At 42.9% G+C, this 19,962-nt stretch overlaps 1 long non-coding RNA gene across 1 annotated transcript in view; it reads right to left on the bottom strand.

Annotated features, from left to right (window-relative positions):
- Positions 1 to 19,962, bottom strand: part of LOC110385963 (uncharacterized) — a 42,480-nt gene that overhangs the window by 9,752 nt on the left and 12,766 nt on the right. The window lies entirely within an intron of this gene.

Genomic DNA, 19,962 nt, shown 5'->3' with positions numbered 1-19,962 from the left:
GCAGGTGGGGTATGTGGGAGTTGAACCTCACTAAAAACTCCTGCCGCTCACAACCGGCGCCCTACCTCGGACCGGGCCGGAGCCCAGTCGGGGCTATTGAAACGGCGGGACAGGGTTGACGCAGAGCACATTACATCCATCCCACCGTCCCACGGACGCCGGACCGGTGGCCGCCAGCGAAACGACCACCGGTTCCCTCGTTCAGCGGGCCGAGAGCCCGCTTTGATGGCGCCGCGTTACACCTTCCCCCAGAGCGATCGGGGGAACGCGGTCTACCATCACCCGGCTTCCTATTGCGGGTGAGCGTGCAGAGCACGCCACCCCTCGTCTGGGTCCCTCCCCGCACAAAACGGGTGGGACCCCTAGCTCTTAGGGGGCCAGGTCACGGATACGACCCCGGTCCCGACCCCCTGCTCGGCGGCGGCGGGTTTCTGCGTAGTGAGGAGAGCTTTCCCTCACTCGCCCCGCCGCCTCCTTCTGCGAGATGGTGCACTCGCAGAAGTCGAGCATAGCCTTCCATGACTCATCGCTGCCAAGCATCGACGCCACGACGCCAGGCAGCGACAAGTCAGGTCCTATCTTTGCGACCAGGACACGGCGCTGCACCTCCCAAGCGGGGCAGACAGCGAGCGTATGCTCCGCCGTGTCCAGGTCGTGTCCACAATGGTGACACCTCGTCGTCGGCTCAGCCCCTATCCGGCGCAGGTACTTCCCGAAGCATCCGTGCCCGGTCAGCACCTGCACCAGACGAAAGGTGAGACGTCCCTCGCCACGATTCACCCAGTCATCAAAGACCGGGTAAACCGCCTCGACGGTCCGTAGCCCCCACGTGGGGTTGGCCAATCGCCTCGACCACGACTCGAGCACGGACCGCCGAGAATGGGCCTTCCGCGCCCGCAGCTCACTCTCGGGGACACGCGCCACGCCCCGAGCACGAAGCTCGCTGCGCCACCGATAGTCGGCAGCGAGCGACTCCGCCTCCAGCTCCCATGGCGGCGTCCCCGCCAAAACACACGCCGCCTCGAAGGAGACGGTGCGATATCCGCGGATGACCCTGATGGCAACGGTGCGCTGCGGCCGGCGCAGGAACCGAGCCATAGTGGCCCGGTTGCGCGGCTCAGCCCACACCGGTGCACCGTACAGGGCCATCGATCGCACCACCCCCGCGTAGAGGCGGCGCACAACCTGATCCGGTCCCCCAATATTCGGGAGCAGCCGGCTCAAAGAACCGGCCGTCCCCATCAATCGGGGGACCAGCTCCGCAAAGTGAGCACGAAAAGCCCACCGGCTGTCCAACACGAGGCCGAGGTACTTCAACTGCACCCCGACCCCTATCCGGACGCCTCCAACCACGATGTGGGTGTCAACTGGTGGCGCCCTCCGCGGCCCGTGAAACCACAATGCTTAGTATACATAGAATATTGTTGAAATTATGTTATTTAATAAAAAAAACTACCTGAGAAAAATATTGTTAGTAGGATTAGGGTGACAAATCATGTGGAAAATGACTGTAGAATAATTTGGTATTAAAATGATAAATCGCTTTATTAAGACAAAGTTTGCCAGCAAAATAATACTGGCAGCAAAATTGAGGACTCTAATCTTAGATGAATTCGAATTAATTCAAAATTATGATAATTCTATGTTAGTATTAGTTATTAAAGTTATTGGAAAATAAGAGCGCATCTCAACAAACTGGAAAGTTGGGATGAGTTCACAATCAAAAAAACTCAAAATATGCATTAAAATTTTGCATTGCATTAGACGAAATCAATATTACACGATACTGCATCAATTTTACTTTCATTTTTATTTCTGCCACAATTCGTCCCCATTTAAAATGGCCGTTTATTTCAACGAATTAGATCCATTGTTTTATATAAATTTGGTTTTTCCGATCTAGGTGAACTTCTTATTGTCGTAGATATATAATACAGGTAACATAGGGGAAAGTTTTAACTAGGAAAGTTTATGATAATGTTTACGTCGATGGAAATGAAGCTTCTACTTCGTGTCCTAAAAGGCATCAAAGGGATTTATGGGACAATGAGCAGCAACGCTCTCCGAGTATTTTACCAGGACGTATTGTGGTGTCGCACCTATAGGCACCACAAACTTGCCTATTATTGCAGTAAAACAATCATACGTTATATTATGATATAATTGAGGCTTTTACCTAGACTCTCAAGGAATGTGGTGGAATTGCGTGGTAGTATATTTTTTTTATGAGTGAAAGATTTTATTGGTGGCCCGGATGCCTTTTCAGTTTCCAGGATAGGTGGGCGAACAAAGGCTCAGCCAGGAGGGGTGAGATTTGCTAACAATGTCCGAGCGCCTCTGAAGGAGACCTAACAACTCAAGAGCAGCTGCTTCACGAATGAATCTACTACCGGATCGGAATCGCGACCCGCTGAGAAGATCCGGCGAGAAACTCAACGGGCTGATGTATGGGTTAGATTTTGCACGTCGACCTCTTTGTCGAGTTCGACGAGTACGGTTACCGGGGTCCCTAAGCCTGCTCCTCGTGTTAGAGCTGAAAACGTCCAATGCAAAGGTTATTGGATCTAATGTATCCGTAAGCGGGGGGCGCCAGTACTTAACACAAGATGGATTAATGAAGTCGTCGTGGCTTAACGTATAAGACGTCCGGTGCATTCGTGTTGAGTGATGCACCGGTGTTCGAATCTCAGGCGGGTACCAATTTTTTAAATGAAATACGGACTCAACAAATGTTCACGATTGATTTCCACGGTGAAGGAATAACATCGTGTAATAAAAATGAAACCCGCAAAATTATAATTTGCGTAATTACTGGTGGTAGGACCTCTTGTGAGTCCACGCAGGTGGGTACCACCGCCTTGCCTATTTCTGCCATGAAGCAGTAATGCGTTTCGGTTTGAAGGGCGGGGCAGCCGTTGTAACTATACTTGAGACCTTAGAACTTATATCTCAAGGTGAGTGGCGCATTTATGTCGTGGATGTCTGTGGGCTCCAATAACCACTTAACACCAGGTGGGCTGTGAGCTCGTCCACCCGTCTAAGCAATAAAAAAATATATATAGCTCGTTCAACCATCTACGCAAACAAAGAACATATTTATAATATTTATATTATAATATATTTATAATATATTTTCTCATATTTGTGTAGTATATAATAGCAATTAAAATAAAATCTAATATATTATTCTAAAAACGATAATAAAGTTATCTTATCGATTATAATCTTACCGACCAACAATAAATGTTATGACCGAGTAAACGATATATGAAGACTCCTATAAAGGTCGATCGATAACAGTAAATTCTACTTAATCAGAATATTAACAATCAGACTCTTTATGGGCGATGAACTTGAATATTAACCTAATTCTTAATAAAGCCTTTAATTTTATCACTCAATATCGGCAGGAGATCATCGGATAGACGGTAACCTTATCTTTGTATAGATACAATTAATAACAGCATGAACCATAATAAATCACGATTAAAAATATTTACGGTTAAAAATATTTACGGTAAAAAATATTTACGGTTAAAAATATTAACAATCAGACTCGACTAAATATTTACGGTTAAAAATATTAACAATCAGACTCTTTATGGTCGATGAACTTGAATATTAACCTAGTTCGTAATAAAGCCTTTAATTTTATCACTCAATATCGGCAGGGGATCATCGGATAGACGGTAACCTTATCTTTGTGTAAATACAATTAATAACAGCATGAACCATAATAAATCACGATTAATAAACATTAAAACCTGAAGAAACACTAAAATAACACTAATAAAACTATTCACACAACTTCGCTCGTGGAGTTCCCACCTAAAAGTCTGGGATCCTCTTATCGTGAAGATAAAAACCCAAGTCAATCAAACTGCAAAAACTCAAGATACTATTAATTTCTTCTGTGTGAATTGAAACTTAAAAGTATAGAAATAGAAAAATAGACAAAATAACACGACGCTAAAACCTTAGTCGTCCATTATTACGGAAACTAAATTATTTGAAACGTCGGATATTTTGTAGTATAACAATAAAAAAAACTCATGATTAAGCCGTAGAAGTAGCTTTGATTTTGTCTACTACTCGAGAAAACCGAAGAAAATAATAAACCTTATAAGGGTGTGTTAAAATATTCATTACGAAATTCCTTTTTTTTTTATTGCCCTTGTAGACGGACGAGCATACGGCCCACCCAATGGTGAGTGGTTACCGTCGCCCATGGACCTCAGCAATGCCAGGGGCAGAGCCAAGCCGCTGCCTACCGTTATATTCATTCGTGAACACGTGGCACTGGTATATTTAGTGAGAAAAGTTGGTACCTGCTTGTATTATTTGAACCGTGGCATAGTAGCATTATTCTATTCAATAGGAATATACCGGACGTTTTACATTGGTATTCGAACGCATTGTTTCAATCACATGTACTCGATAGTTCAGAATTTCCACAAAATTTTATGTTATGGAAAACAAATCTGAATTATTTGAGAGTATCTAATCACTATTCACAAATTTTATAGACTAATAATGTCCATAGAAATCTTTGCATAAATGTGTTCGTGCTTAGCGTGAAGACTGTTCTCTGAATAGCCGTTGCCCAGTTCCTCACCACGTGCTTCTATCTTGATATGTACTAATGTTTTAATGAATGTTTTGGGCACATTGTGTCATATTTATTTAATCATGATTGTAGTTGATAATGATCATAGCTTTTTTATCGTATGTCAGTAATCTGTATAACAGTCAATACTGAATGTTAGTTGATTAAAACGATTATGTTACAATCTTTAAATTTATTTATCTAGATTTGAATCACTGTTTCAATCGCAGGTCGCTTATCGTCAGAATCAATAAAATTGCTCGAATCCACTCGCTAGATAATATACGTACCTATATATAGTATATACAATTTTCTGCAGATCTACAAGAAATTTCCAAGTGGACTGCAATCGGGAACTGTTCGGTGCAAGATGAAACTTCGAATCCAAATCAAACTTTTGACCCGTGGAGAATCTTTTCCTTCATCGAGACTTTTGATGAAATTTTGAAACTACTCAACGTTAGGTACTGATTTCGCATTATTCACTATCAGTTTCGAACTTTAAATTAAAAAAGGTGAATTTGTTTTTTTGTTTTTGTTAGAACTATTTTATAAGTTCGCCATAAATATGGGTACCGCCATATCCCGGATTGAAGGGTGGCTAATTGGTAGTATTCACGTGGTAATGCCAATGGGGTCCTGGGTGGATACACAAAGCGGGGCGTCAGATCTAAGCAAAAAATAAAGTATCCAAAGAAATGGAAACCGTGAAATCAATACTAATATTATAGTAACTCTGTCTGTCTCTCTCGCTTTCACACCAAAACCACTAGTAAGTAGTAGTAGTAAATTACCTAGAATATAACCATAAGTGTGAATATAAGTGTAAGTGTAAGAAAGAAAAAATCTGCATTCTGCGAAATACTTTTGTGTGCGCTGCAAAAACCGTTGGAATTACACGTAATAGGTATATAATGTAAAATAGAAATGATTATCTCAAATAGTCCTACAAAATGCCCGTGACGGCATATATTATCTATATTTTATTTGTAAGCCATAATCACCAAAATAGTGAACCATATTAAAAGAAGAGGAAAATTTAGATTTTTGTTACTTTTTTTTTATTGTGTTGGTTACTGTAAGAACCAGATTTGTATAAAAGAACTAGCTGACCCGGCAGACTTCGTAGTGCCTCAATCGATAAAAAAAAGACCTAAACTTTTGTATAAAATAAACTTAACACAAACAAAAGGAATCTGTCCGACGGAGGACACATCAAAGGAAAAACAAAATTGTTATTTTTATTAAATTCCGACCGATTTTCATATTTATCTACCTTTTAAACCTTCTCTGGCCTGTGTTCAATAGAACCGCTCAGGTCCGAGAAGTTGGGGCCTCGCCGCAAGGCGAGTGTTTTCTAAGACCCAGGGTAGCCCCACCTGGGCACGTAGACATCATGGACGCTGTATTTGCGGAATTTCTCCGGCTTCGCTACCCAAAGCTCACTTCCGAGTTTCAGGCCTTCAAGGCCGATCACACTGCGAGCCCTCTCGTGGACTCCACCGAGCTCGCTGCTCCTGCGTCGCCTGTACCTGCGTGCAAAGCTTCTGCATCGAGCACCGCAGCCTCCGTCGTGCCTGCCGTTCCCGCGTCGCCTATACTGGCGAGTAAAACTGCTGCGTCGTCCGCCGTGGTCACCGTTCCAGCAGCGCGATCATCCGCGGCCTCCGTCGCGCCGTCCAAAACACCTACTCGTAGGTCACCTGCGCCCGCCTCCTCGTCCTCCGACTCTGACTCGGAGATGGAGGTCGACCTCGCTCCCGCCTCATCGACGGATGGATTCACCCTGGTGCAAAAGGGTAAGAAGCGTGCCGCGGAGTCTCGAGCTCCCGCGGCCGCTAAAATTAGCAAAGCCGCGAACGCGTCGCGCCCCCGCCCTCAGACTCCCGTTGCGCCTCCAGCCCGTGCCACTCCGTCGCCGCGTCCGGTGGCACAAAACAAAGCCCAGACCCCTCCCCCGGTAATCCTTCAAGAGAAGGCAGCTTGGGAACGAGTTTCCCTGGCCCTTAAGGCCAAAAATATCAATTTTACGAATGCCCGTAACCTCGCGAACGGCATTCAAATTAAGGTTCGAACATCCGACGACCATAGGGCCCTCTCTTCTTACCTCCGTAAGGAGCGTATAAGTTTCCACACATATACGCTCCAGGAGGAGCGCGAACTCCGTGCCGTTATACGTGGCATCCCTAAAGAGTTGGATGCCGAGCTCGTCAAGGCCGACCTTCTCGAACAAGGCCTACCGGTTAACTCCGTACACCGCATGCACACAGGCCGCGGAAGGGAGCCATATAATATGGTTCTCGTCGCCCTCCAGCCTACCCCCGAGGGTAAGCAAATATTCAACATCCGAACGGTCTGTAACCTTTCCGGTATCGCAGTCGAAACCCCACACAAGAAAGGCACACCTAGCCAGTGCCATAACTGCCAATTATACGGGCATTCTTCCCGTAACTGTCACGCGCGCCCCCGATGCGTCAAGTGCTTAGGCGATCACGCCACGGGCCTATGCACTCGCGATCAAAAAACCGCGACGGAACCGCCTAGCTGCGTCCTGTGTCGAACACAGGGTCACCCCGCAAATTACCGCGGATGCCCCCGAGCCCCGAAAATAAATCGCCGCGTCGCCCGCCAAAACCGCCTCCGAGCTTCCGGCCCAGACATCAAAGCCTCGGCACCCTCTGTGTCGCAGGCTAAGCCAGCGTTCGTTCCGGCGCCGGTGCCCAGTGTCTCGGCCTGGGCGAAACCGCTGCCGTACATGAACACGGCTACAACTCCCTCCTCCGCGATTCGTCCCGCCCCCGCGACTCGTCCCTCTCCCGCGATTTGCCCTCCGACCGCGTCCGACAATCTCGCTTTAGCGATCGACTTCTTTCAGTCGATCAACTTTGAGCGCGTTAACGCTTTGGGCGACGCCATTCGCTCTGCCTCCACTGCACAACACTTTATCGCCGTTGTGCAAGAATACGCCGACGTATACGCGTCATTAAATACGTACGTCCTCCCCTCACTCCGCCGGTAATCAATGGCGTATATAAGTAGAATAAAGCCCCTATCCGTAACGATAGGATTTTTTAACGCTTACGGTCTCGCAAATCAGCGTGATCAGGTTTCTGACTTTTTGCGTGACCATCAAATTGATATCTTTTTAGTGCAGGAGACCCTACTTAAGCCCGCGCGCCGTGACCCTAAAATCGCGAACTATAACATGGTCAGGAACGACAGGCTCTCTGCTCGTGGTGGTGGTACCGTCATTTACTATAGAAGAGCCCTGCATTGCGTCCCACTCGATCCTCCCGCGCTCGCTAATATCGAAGCATCAGTGTGCCGAATCTCACTGACGGGACACGCGCCGATCGTTATCGCGTCCGTTTATCTTCCACCGGATAAGATCGTTCTAAGCAGTGATATCGAGGCGCTGCTCGGCATGGGGAGCTCTGTCATTCTGGCGGGCGACCTAAATTGTAAACACATCAGGTGGAACTCACACACCACAACCCCGAATGGCAGGCGGCTTGACGCGTTAGTCGATAATCTCGCCTTCGATATCGTCGCTCCGCTAATCCCGACTCACTACCCGCTAAATATCGCGCATCGCCCGGATATACTCGACATAGCGTTATTAAAAAACGTAACTCTGCGCTTACACTCGATCGAAGTAGTTTCAGAGTTAGATTCAGACCACCGTCCCGTTGTTATGAAGCTCGGTCGCGCTCCCGATTCCGTTCCCGTCACGAGGACTGTGGTGGATTGGCACACGCTGGGCATCAGCCTGGCTGAATCTGATCCACCATCGCTACCGTTTAGCCCGGACTCTACCCCGTCTCCTCAGGATACCGCTGAAGCCATAGACATCTTAACGTCACACATCACCTCGACATTAGATAGGTCATCGAAACAAGTTGTAGCGGAGGACTTCCTTCACCGCTTCAAATTGTCCGACGATATTAGGGAACTCCTTAGAGCTAAGAACGCCTCGATACGCGCCTACGACAGGTATCCTACCGCGGAAAATCGTATTCGAATGCGTGCCCTACAACGCGACGTAAAGTCTCGCATCGCCGAAGTCCGAGATGCCAGATGGTCTGATTTCTTAGAAGGACTCGCGCCCTCCCAAAGGTCTTACTACCGCTTAGCTCGTACTCTCAAATCGGATACGGTAGTAACTATGCCCCCCCTCGTAGGCCCCTCAGGCCGACTCACGGCGTTCGATGATGACGAAAAAGCAGAGCTGCTGGCCGATACATTGCAAACCCAGTGCACGCCCAGCACTCAAGCCGTGGACCCTGTGCATGTAGAATTAGTAGACAGTGAGGTAGAACGCAGAGCCTCCTTGCCACCCTCTGATGTGTTACCACCCGTCACCCCGATGGAAGTTAAAGACTTGATCAAAGACCTACGTCCTCGCAAGGCTCCCGGTTCCGACGGTATATCCAACCGCGTTATTAAACTTCTACCCGTCCAACTCATCGTGATGTTGGCATCTATTTTCAATGCCGCTATGGCGAACTGTATCTTTCCCGCGGTGTGGAAAGAAGCGGACGTTATCGGCATACATAAACCCGGTAAACCAAAAAATCATCCGACGAGCTACCGCCCGATTAGCCTCCTCATGTCTCTAGGCAAACTGTATGAGCGTCTGCTCTACAAACGCCTCAGAGACTTCGTCTCATCCAAGGGCATTCTCATCGATGAACAATTCGGATTCCGTACAAATCACTCATGCGTTCAACAGGTGCACCGCCTCACGGAGCACATTCTTGTGGGGCTTAATCGACCAAAACCGTTATACACGGGAGCTCTCTTCTTCGACGTCGCAAAAGCGTTCGACAAAGTCTGGCACAACGGTTTGATTTTCAAACTATTCAACATGGGTGTGCCGGATAGTCTCGTGCTCATCATACGGGACTTCTTGTCGAACCGCTCTTTTCGATATCGAGTCGAGGGAACCCGCTCCTCCCCACGACCTCTCACAGCTGGAGTCCCGCAAGGCTCTGTCCTCTCACCCCTCCTATTTAGCTTATTCGTTAACGATATTCCCCGGTCGCCGCCGACCCATTTAGCTTTATTCGCCGACGACACGACTGTTTACTATTCCAGTAGAAACAAGTCCCTAATCGCGAAGAAGCTTCAGAGCGCAGCCCTAGCCCTAGGACAGTGGTTCCGAAAATGGCGCATAGACATCAACCCAGCGAAAAGTACTGCGGTGCTATTTCAGAGGGGAAGCTCCACACGGATTTCCTCCCGTATTAGGAGGAGGAATCTCACACCCCCGATTACTCTCTTCAGTCAATCCATACCCTGGGCCAGGAAGGTCAAGTACCTGGGCGTTACCCTGGATGCATCGATGACATTCCGCCCGCATATAAAATCAGTCCGTGACCGTGCCGCGTTTATTCTCGGTAGACTCTACCCCATGATTTGTAAGCGGAGTAAAATGTCCCTTCGGAACAAGGTGACACTTTACAAAACTTGCATAAGGCCCGTCATGACTTACGCGAGTGTGGTGTTCGCTCACGCGGCTCGCACGCACATAGACACCCTTCAATCTCTACAATCCCGCTTTTGCAGGTTAGCCGTCGGAGCTCCGTGGTTCGTGAGGAACGTTGACCTACACGACGACCTGGGCCTCGAATCTATACAGAAATACATGAAGTCAGCGTCGGAACGGTACTTCGATAAGGCTATGCGTCATGATAATCGCCTTATCGTAGCCGCCGCTGACTACTCCCCGAATCCTGATCATGCAGGAGCCAGTCACCGTCGACGCCCTAGACACGTCCTTACGGATCCATCAGATCCAATAACCTTCGCACTAGACGCCTTCAGCTCTAGGAGCAGGCTTAGGGACCTCGGTAACCGTACTCGTCGAACTCGACAAAGAGTTCGCCGTGCAACCTAACCCATGAATCAGCTCGCTGAGTTTCTCGCCGGATCTTCTCAGCGGGTCGCGATTCCGATCCGGTAGTAGATTCATTCGCGAAGCAGCTGCTCTTGAGCTGTTAGGTCTCCTTCGGAGGCGCTCGGGTAGCTGTTAGCAAATCCCACCCCTCCTGGCTGAGCCTTTGCTCGCCCACCTGTCCTGGTGAAACTGGAAAGGCCTCCGGGCCACCAGTAATCCTTCAATCATAAAAAAAAAAAAACCTTCTCTGGACTTCCACAAATAATTCAAGACCAAAATTAGCCAAATCGGTCCGGCCGTTCTCGAGTTTTAGCGAGACTAACGAACAGCAATTCATTTTTATATAATATAGATATTCAATAAGATCAATAATAAATTACAGTTCCCGAAGCGAAGCTAGGTTAGGTTAGTTGTACTTTAAAGCTTGCTTCAAAGCCAAACGAGTCGCTACTGTAAAATTCCAGTGTTTCATAATTGCAAGCGAAATCCAACGACATAAGCATAAAAAATGGCTTGTTTCATCCCATACGAGGGCTTGTTCTTATTTTCAATTTCATGTATAAGAGGATTCTATAAATTTTAAAATCGCTGCACAGACAGGAAGTCAGATCGAAATCGCGGCGGTCGGGAGGAAATTGCTCATTCTCACGCGAACCTCCGCCTCCCACGGGAATCCGCTCTAATGGAAAAAGTTAAAAAATATACAAAACTTTTTTTATTGCAGCCGGCCGACTTACGCTGGACAGCAGATAGTGCTAACCACGAAGGAACTGTTGCGGTATTAAACGACCTTGTTGGATATTAGTTTTAGTTGTATTCCCCTCGTTGTCTTCTCCTACGAGCTCTTGTAATACAGTCTTTGCGTTTCAATGATTTTATGAAATAATATGAGTACTTTTTTTAAGGGATTTTGTGACCTGGCAACTAAGACCTTTAAGTCATAAAATATCTTATTTTTATTTATATTCTTATTTTTATGAAAAATGATAATATGGAGTGAAATAAAATGAAGATGATTAAAAAATAATATGAGTACAAATATTGCTAAAATGCAATTATTACCTATTGTATTTTGAGGTTTGTGGAGAGTATTAAGCCGTAAGCAGCGGTTTGGCTGCGCCGCTGGCATTGGCGCCTGGCGCCCATGAGCGACGGTGATTACTTATCACCAGAATGGTGATATCTACCAAGAAAACGATAAGAAAAAAAAAACAAATAAATTAGATTGAAATAGGATATGTATAAAATAAAATAAAGAAAGAACATAAACATCGATTTATAAAATAGATAACGATCGAACTTAGTTGCTTTATATATTTTTTTCCTTTATTGACCTTGCGCTTAATGTCTGAAAGAGATCCCCCTCTTCTGCACTGCTTTATTTAATTTAATTACCATTAATATTCATATCTCCATTCATGTACTTTGACAACGAAAAACCATGTTCCCAAACTTTAAAACGTCCATTTATTTGAGTTCAATAATTCAAAAATAAATAAAATATCTACGTTTTTGAAACCGTAACCGGTAGAGAAAAGAGGACAAGGACGTAATTTACGTTTATCTGGCTTAACTTATCTGTTCGCATAGCACTCAACGTTATAGTCTGTAAATTTATGAGCAATGCATCCTAACTGCAAGCAGCAAACTTTTCGTGTATTAGTTAAAACACTCCCGGTACTTAATTGTTAAACTTTCGTATAGTACTCGAAAAATTAGGGTTCGGTCCAGAGATCAGTCACGCAACTAAACTGTTGACTTTGGAAAGATAAGGTAGCCGGTATCTTTTAAATGCTCAAAATTCGTCTATCACTATTCAAAGTAGATTAAGCATGCTATGACGCTATTCACGCAAGTATGCTTTTTTTTTTTTTTTTTTTTTTTTTTTTTTTTTTTTTTTTTTTTTGTTTTTTTTGTTTTTTTTTTTTTTTTTTTTTTTTTTTTTTTATGATTGAAAGATTACTGGTGGCCCGGCCTTTCCAGTTTCACCAGGACACGTGGGCGAGCAAAGGCTCAGCCAGGAGAGGTGGGATTTGCTAACAGCTACCCGAGCGCCTCCGAAGGAGACCTGACAGCTCAAGAGTAGCTGCTTCGCGAATGAATCTACTACCGGATCGGAATCGCGACCCGCTGAGAAGATCCGGCGAGAAACTCAGCGAGCTGATTCATGGGTTAGGTTGCACGGCGAACTCTTTGTCGAGTTCGACGAGTACGGTTACCGAGGTCCCTAAGCCTGCTCCTAGTGTTAGAGCTGAAGGCGTCTAATGCAAAGGTTATTGGATCTGATGGATCCGTAAGGACGTGTCTAGGGCGTCGACGGTGACTGGCTCCTGCGTGATCAGGATTCGGGGAGTAGTCAGCGGCGGCTACGATAAGGCGATTATCATGACGCATAGCCTTATCGAAGTACCGTTCCGACACTGACTTCATGTATTTCTGGATAGATTCGAGGCCCAGGTCGTCGTGTAGGTCAACGTTCCTCACGAACCACGGAGCTCCGACGGCTAACCTGCAAAAGCGGGATTGTAAAGATTGGAGGGTGTCTATGTGTGTGCGGGCCGCGTGAGCGAACACCACACTCGCGTAAGTCATGACGGGCCTAATGCAAGTTTTGTAAAGTGTCACCTTGTTCCGAAGGGACATTTTACTCCGCTTACAGATCATGGGGTAGAGTCTACCGAGAATAAACGCGGCACGGTCACGGACTGATTTTATATGCGGGCGGAATGTCATCGATGCATCCAGGGTAACGCCCAGGTACTTGACCTTCCTGGCCCAGGGTATGGGTTGTCTAAAGAGAGTAATCGGGGGTGTGAGATTCCTCCTCCTAATCCGGGAGGAAATCCGTGTGGAGCTTCCCCTCTGAAATAGCACCGCAGTACTTTTCGCTGGGTTGATGTCTATGCAAGTATGCTATGATTAAGCATGCGCTATGACATGTCCTTCTTCAAACGAGGCTTGGCTCTATCCCTGCTGACGTTCATGAGCGACGGTAACCACTCACCATCAGGTGGGGCATATGCTCGTTTGCCTATACGGCAATAAAAGAATTTAGTAGGCAAAGGCTTCTACGTATTTAAAGTAATCTTTACTCGTGTTAGAGCAACTTGAGAGCCCGTATGGGTAGGTACCATCACCGTGCCTATTTCTATCGTGACGTTTCTATTGTTTTCAAGGATTGGGCCGCCGTTATACTGTAAAAACACATGTCTCAAGACGGGTGGCTGCATTAGCGTGGTTGATGTCTATGGACTTCGGTGATCATTTAACACCAGGTTAGCCGTCAACTCGTCTTAGCCATAAATAAATAAAAATGTGTTATTGTCATGTTTATGTATTTAATTAAGGTTAAACAAATCTCGGAAAAGTAACAATAACGCATAAAATTCGTAAACGTAACGACTCAGATATTTCGTTAAGAAAGTACTAAAATTAAAAAAGTAGAAAATCGTAAAAAAATATCGGGTCTGTTATCGTGTTACGTTTATCGATAGCTCCTCCCGATCAGTTTCTCCGAATCTGTAAAGACCTTGTACGTGCGTAAGCGTCATATTTTTATTAAATACTAGCGACCCGCCCCCGCTTCGCTTCGGAAACATTAAATTTTATTATTGACTAGCGACCCGCCCTCGCTTCGCTTCGGAAACATTAAATATTATTATTGATTGCTGAGTCCCGCGATGTTACCCGCGGTTATTGTCGTGCCGCGGGCGAAGCCGCGGGGCGAAACGATTCTTAAAAAAGTAACCTAAGTTACTCCTTGTATCATCAGCTACCTATCAGTGAAAGTCCCGTCGAAATCGGTCCAGCCGTTCCAGAGATTAGCCGAAACAAACAGACGGACAGACAGACAAAAATTGTAAAAAATGTTATTTTGGTGTATGTACCGTATATATATTTATATGCATGTAGTAAAAAGAGGTTATTTCAATATTACAAACAGACACTCCAATTTTATTTATATGTATAGATTATATACATAATGTAAAAAAGACGCTCGTTCAAGTTTCACATAACACGACGCTAAAACCTTAGTCATCCATTAATTATTACGAAAACTGTAAATTTTTATTTGAAATGTCGGATATTTTGTAGTATAACAATAAAAAACTCATGATTAAGCCGTAGAAGTAGCTTTGATTTTGTCTACTATTCGAAAAAACCGAAGAAAATAATAAACCTTATAAAGGTGTGTTAAAATATTCATTACGAAATTCCCGTTTTTTTTATTGCCCTTGTAGACGGACGAGCATACGGCCCACCCAATGGTGAGTGGTTACCGTCGCCCATGGACTTCAGCAATGCCAGGGGCAGAGCCAAGCCGCTGCCTACCGCTATATTCATTCGTGAACACGTGGCACTGGTATATTTAGTGAGAAAAGTTGGTACCTGCTTGTATTATTTGAACCGTGGCATAGTAGCATTATTCTATTCAATAGGAATATACCGGACGTTTTACATTTGTATTCAAACGCATTGTTTCAATCACATGTACTCGATACTTCAGAATTTCCTCAAAATTTTATGTTATGGAAATCAAATCTTAATTATTTGAGAGTATCTAATCACTATCCACAAATTTTATAGACTAATAATTTCCATAGAAATCTTTGCATAAATGTGTTCGTGCTTAGCGTGAAGACTGTTCTCTGAATAGCCGTTGCCCAGTTCCTCACCACGTGCTTCTATCTTGACATGTACTAATCTTTTAATGAATGTTTTAGGCACATTGTGTCATATTTATTTAATCATGATTGTAGTTAATAATGATCATAGATTTTTTATCGTATTTCAGTAATCTGTATAACAGTCAATACTGAATGTTAGTTGATTAAAACGATTATGTTACAATCTTTAAATTTATCTATCTAGATTTGAATTACTGTTTCCATCGCAGGTCGCTTATCGTCAGAATCAATAAAATTGCTCGAATCCACTCGCTAGATAATATACGTACCTATATATTATAGTATATACAATTTTCTGCAGATCTACAAGAAATTTCCAAGTGGACTGCAATCGGGAACTGTTCGGTGCAAGATGAAACTTCGAATCCAAATCAAACTTCTGACCCGTGGAGAATCTTTTCCTTCATCGAGACTTTTGATGAAATTTTGAAACTACTCAACGTTAGGTACTGATTTCGCATTATTCACTATCAGTTTCGAACTTTAAATTAAAAAAGATGAATTTGTTTTTTTGTTTTTGTTAGAACTATTTTATAAGTTCGCCATAAATATCGGTACCGCCATATCCCGGATTGAAGGGTGGCTAATTGGTAGTATTCACGTGGTAATGCCAATGGGGTCCTGGGTGGATACACAAAGGGGGCGTCAGATCTAAGCAAAAAATAAAGTATCCAAAGAAATCCAAACCGTGAAATCCATACTAATATTATAGTAACTCTGTCTGTCTCTCTGGCTTTCACACCAAAACCACTGAACCAATTTAATTATAATTCGTACACAGATAGTCTAGAGCCTGAGAAAGGACATACTTTTTAATGCGAAAAAAAGGGTTGAAGAAGCGGATGAAACGTTGTAGAAGTTTGTAATTTTTAGAGCTAAAAGCTTGAAACTTATTTTTTAGGCTGTGGATTCGATATAAAAAAATATGGCACTAAGCTTAGATACCAGAATAACACATATGCTATAATTTATCAAAATATAGTGTAAATTACCTAGAATATAACCATAAGTGTAAGTGTAAGAAAGAAAAAAATCTGCATTCTGCGAAATAGGTACTTTTGTGTGCGCTGCAAAAACCGTTGGAATTACACGTAATAGGTATATAATGTAAAATGGAAATGATTATCTCAAATAGTCCTACAAAATGCCCGTAACGGCATATATTATCTATATTTTATTTGTAAGCCATAATCACCAAAATAGTGAACCATATTAAAAGAAGAGGAAAATTTAGATATTTTGTTACTTTTTTTTTATTGTGTTGGTTACTGTAAGAACCAGATTTGTATAAAAGAACTAGCTGACCCGGCAGACTTCGTAGTGCCTCAATCGATAAAAAAATACCTAAACTTTTGTATAAAATAAACTTAACACAAACAAAAGGAATCTGTCCGACGGAGGACACATCAAAGGAAAAACAAAATTGTTATTTTTATTAAATTCCGACCGGTTTTCATATTTATCTACCTTTTAAACCTTCTCTGGACTTCCACAAATAATTCAAGACCAAAATTAGCCAAATCGGTCCGGCCGTTCTCGAGTTTTAGCGAGACTAACGAACAGCAATTCATTTTTATATAATATATGTAGATATTCAATAAGATCAATAATAAATTACAGTTCCCGAAGCGAAGCTAGGTTAGGTCGCTAGTTGTACTATAAAGCTTGCTTCAAAGCCAAACGAGTCGCTACTGTAAAATTCCAGTGTTTCATAATTGCAAGTGAAATCCAACGACATAAGAATAAAAAATGGCTTGTTTCATCCCATACGAGGGCTTGTTCTTATTTTCAATTTCATGTATAAGAGGATTCTATAAATTTTAAAATCGCTGCACAGACAGGAAGTCAGATCGAAATCGCGGCGGTCGGGAGGAAATTGCTCATTCTCACGCGAACCTCCGCCTCCCACGGGAATCCGCTCTAATGGAAAAAGTTAAAAAATATACAAAACTTTTTTTATTGCAGCCGGCCGACTTACGCTGGACAGCAGATAGTGCTAACCACGAAGGAACTGTTGCGGTATTAAACGACCTTGTTGGATATTAGTTTTAGTTGTATTCCCCTCGTTGTCTTCTCCTACGAGCTCTTGTAATACAGTCTTTGCGTTTCAATGATTTTATGAAATAATATGAGTACTTTTTTTAAGGGATTTTGTGACCTGGCAACTAAGACCTTTCAGTCATATCTTATTTTTATTTATATTCCTATTTTTATGAAAAATGATAATATGGAGTGAAATGAAATGAAGATGATTAAAAAATAATATGAGTACAAATATTTCTAAAATGCAATTATTACCTATAGTATTTTGAGGTTTGTGGGAGAGCATTAAGCCGTAAGCAGCGGTTTGGCTGCGCCGCTGGCATTGACGGCTGGCGCCCATGAGCGACGGTGATTACTTATCACCAGAATGGTGATATCTACCAAGAAAACGATAAGAAAAAAAAAACAAATAAATTAGATTGAAATAGGATATGTATAAAATAAAATAAAGAAAGAACATAAACATCGATTTATAAAATAGATAACGATCGAACTTAGTTGCTTTATATATTTTTTTCCTTTATTGACCTCGCGCTTAATGTCTGAAAGAGATCCCCTTCTGCACTGCTTTATTTAATTTAATTACCATTAATATTCATATCTCCATTCATGTACTCTGACAACGAAAAACCATATTCCCAAACTTTAGAACGTACATTTATTTGAGTTCAATTCAAAAATAAATAAAATATCTACGTTTTTGAAACCGTAACCGGTAGAGAAAAGAGGACAAGGACGTAATTTACGTTTATCTGGCTTAACTTATCTGTTCGCATAGCACTCAACGTTATAGTCTGTAAATTTATGAGCAATGCATCCTAACTGCAAGCAGCAAACTTTTCGTGTATTAACTTTAAAACACTGTCGGTGCTTCGGTATAGTAATAGAAAAATTAGGGTTCGGTCCACAACTTAGTCACGCAACTAAACTGTTGACTTTGGAAGGATAAGGTAGCCGGTATTTTTTAAATGCTCAAAATGCGTCTATCACTATTCAAAGTAGATTAAGCATGCTATGACGCTATTCACGCAAGTATGCTATGATTAAGCATGAGCTATGACATGTCCTTCTTCAAACGAGGCTTGTGGAGAGTGTTGAACGGTAGGCAGCGACTTGGCTCTACCCCTGCTGACGTTCATGAGCGACGGTAACCACTCACCATCAGGTGGGCCGTATGCTCGTTTGCCTATACGGCAATAAAAAAAGGTAGTAGGCAAAGGCTTCTACGTATTTAAAGTAATCTTTACTCGTGTTAGAGCAACTTGAGAGCCCGTATGGGTAGGTACCACCACTGTGCCTATTTCTATCGTGACGTTTCTATTGTTTTCAAGGATTGGACCGCCGTTATACTGTAAAAACACATGTCTCAAGACGGGTGGCTGCATTAGCGTGGTTGATGTCTATGGACTTCGGTGATCATTTAACACCAGGTTAGCCGTCAACTCGTCTTAGCCGTAAATAAATAAAAATGTGTTATTGTCATGTTTATGTATTTAATTAAGGTTAAACAAATCTCGGAAAAGTAACAATAACGCATAAAATTCGTAAACGTAATTCGTAAACGTAACGACTCAGATATTTCGTTAAGAAACTACTGAAATTAAAAAAGTAGAAAATATCGTCAAAAAATATCGGGTCTGTTATCGTGTTACGTTTATCGATAGCTCCTCCCTATCAGTTTCTCCGAATCTGTAAAAACCTTGTACGTGCGTAAGCGTCATATTCTTATTAAATACTAGCGACCAGCCCCCGCTTCGCTTCGGAAACATTAAATTTTATTATTGACTAGCGACCCGCACTCGCTTCGTTTCGGAAACATTAAATTTTATTATTGATAGCTGAGTCCCGCGATGTTACCCGCGGTTATTGTCGTGCCGCGGGCGAAGCCGCGGGGCGAAACGAGTCTTAAAAAAGTAACCTAAGTTACTCCTTGTATCATCAGCTACCTATCAGTGAAAGTCCCGTCGAAATCGGTCCAGCCGTTCCAGAGATTAGCCGGAACAAACAGACGGACAGACAGACAAAAATTGTAAAAAATGTTATTTTGGTGTATGTACCGTATATATATTTATATGCATGTAGTAAAAAGAGGTTATTTCAATATTACAAACAGACACTCCAATTTTATTTATATGTATAGATTATATACATAATGTAAAAAAGACGCTCGTTCAAGTTTCCACGGGAATCTATCATCGGGAAATAAAGAAAATAAGGCCAAACCAATTGCAACAATCAAAGCAAATCAAAGAATCTTGGAGGCTGCAAAGATATGAACAGACGGGGATATGCGAGACTCATTAAATTATCATTTTTAAGGCGTTGTCACGCGTGTGTTGACGTAGATGGTCAATAATTTAAACATTTAATTTAAGTACGCAATAAATATCTTAATTTCTCATTATGACTTTCATTGAAACAGTTTCAAAACCCTTTTTTGAACAATAGGTAATGTTTTCAAAAACTAAGCTAAATAATTATTTTTATTTATTTATTTATTTATTTTATTTATTTAATAAAATGTGTCTTGATAAGAGACAAATAAATAAAATGTTTTTGTGTCTTGATAAGAGAATTCTTAGAATTTTTACAAGTGTTGTCATAGTATTGCACCATTTTAGAATTATGATGAGCTGCGCTAACTTTTTTTATAACATGCCATAATACATTTCATAATTTTTTTTACACAGTAGCATGTCAAACTTGATTAAAAGTTAAAATGTTCT

Source organism: Bombyx mori, chromosome 6 (assembly GCF_030269925.1).
Source record: "Bombyx mori chromosome 6, ASM3026992v2".
Lineage (NCBI taxonomy): Eukaryota > Metazoa > Arthropoda > Insecta > Lepidoptera > Bombycidae > Bombyx > Bombyx mori.
This window is presented reverse-complemented; position numbering and strand designations above follow the sequence as displayed.